At 42.4% G+C, this 1,772-nt stretch overlaps 1 non-coding gene across 1 annotated transcript; it reads right to left on the bottom strand.

Annotated features, from left to right (window-relative positions):
* Positions 1-852: 852 nt before the first annotated feature.
* On the bottom strand, positions 853-990 carry LOC119940511. The gene has a single exon (XR_005454985.1). It is a non-coding gene; the product is annotated as a small nucleolar RNA SNORA7 (small nucleolar RNA).
* Positions 991-1,772: the final 782 nt, after the last annotated feature.

Genomic DNA, 1,772 nt, shown 5'->3' with positions numbered 1-1,772 from the left:
GTCTGTGAACAAAGCCAGATCAAACCTACAGTGCAGGTACCATCTGGCGGCTATTACAGTCCCAGGGAAGAATTCCACCCCCTCTGAACTAGGTTTACGTTTGCCTTGGGAGCATTTGAAAGCTTCTCTGTAACTGAAATGCAGATTAATGCAATTAGGAAGCAGATATTTCCTTGAATGAAGGTGGGTAATATTTCACTAGGGAATATAGTAGCTCCTCTGAACCAATTGTTCTCTAAAACTGTGTCAACTTTAATAAGCCTGACACAGCCTGGGTTTATTTGCCCCCTCCTTCCTCTCCCCCTCACCCCCCTCTCCATCTCCCCTGTCTTACCTCCTTCCCTTCCCCGCAGCACCTGTATATATGTATATATGTTTATACATATTTATTACTCTATTTATTTATTTTACTTGCATATATCTATTCTATTTATTTTATTTTGTTAATATGTTTTGTTTTGTTCTCTATCTCCCGCTTCTAGACTGTGAGCCCACTGTTGGGTAGGGACTGTCTCTATATGTTGCCAACTTGTACTTCCCAAGCGCTTCGTACAGTGCTTTGCACACAGTAAGCGCTCAATAAATACAATTGATTGATTATTTAAGATCCCAACAGAATGGGCAAACTGGTGAACTTTCAGTGAGCTTGTTGTCTTATGCTGTCAAGTCACTCTAACCATCTCTCCCAGAATGCCCCATCTCCATCTGTAATCACTCTGGTAGTATAGCCATACCGTTTTCTTGGTAAAAATATGGAAGTGGTTAAACCATTGCCTTCTTCCATGCAGTAAACTTGAGTCTCCTCCCTCGACTCTCTCCCATGCTTCTATTGCCCAGCACAGGTGAGTTTTGACTTGTAGCAGATTGCCTTCCACTGGCTAGCCACTGTCCAAGCTAGGAATGGAATGGGTATGCCTCTGCTTAACAATCCCTCCAGTAGCCGAGACTGGCAGAGTACTGGAAACTCTCCAGGTGTGATCCTGAGAGGAGTTCAATGAGCTAACCCTAATTTAATGGGAAGATTCTTGAATCTCTCCTCTGAGACAGGCTGAAGGATGGTGATTCAATCAGTCGATGTTATTTATTGAGCGCTTACCATGTGCAAAGTACTGTACTAAGCACTTGAAAGAGTACAGTAGAATAGAGTTGGAAAGCACAAATTCTACCCAGAGCAAGAGGAAAATCTGGGCTTCAGTAGCAAGAAGGCCACATTGGACTTAGTTCAGGGTCTCTGACACACCTGATTTGGGGCAATCCAAGAGTTCTTGTGGGAAGGCAAAGGGATTCCAAACAGAAGAAAGGCCCTGAGTTGCTCCTGAGAGCAACTCTGTGCTAAGCACTGGGGAAGGAAGATACAAGATAATTAGATCAAATCCAATCCCTATATTACATGGGGCTACCTGCTTTACTCTTCAGATCACCACAAATGCTCTAGACTTATTAGGACTCAATTTCTCGATCACTCAATCATTGGTATTTATTGATAGCTTAATATGCTTAGATCACTGAACTAAGCACTTGGGAGAGTACAATAGACAGAATTAGCAGACACGCTCCTCACCCCCAACAAGCTTGTAGTCTTCTGCTCTACTTCTCATCTTCCAAATATCCCTGGATGCAGCTACCACTATTTTAAAGATAGAAATGTGAGTAAAGAAGAAAACAGCACAATGAGAGTCAATTTTCTAGGAAAATGGGTATTGGACCTGAAATAACAGGGCAAATGGGGAGAAAGTCACTGAAATCTGGATAACCTCCATATGTAAATTCAG

The sequence above is a fragment of the Tachyglossus aculeatus genome, chromosome 18, assembly GCF_015852505.1.
Source record: "Tachyglossus aculeatus isolate mTacAcu1 chromosome 18, mTacAcu1.pri, whole genome shotgun sequence".
Taxonomy (NCBI): domain Eukaryota; kingdom Metazoa; phylum Chordata; class Mammalia; order Monotremata; family Tachyglossidae; genus Tachyglossus; species Tachyglossus aculeatus.
This window is presented reverse-complemented; position numbering and strand designations above follow the sequence as displayed.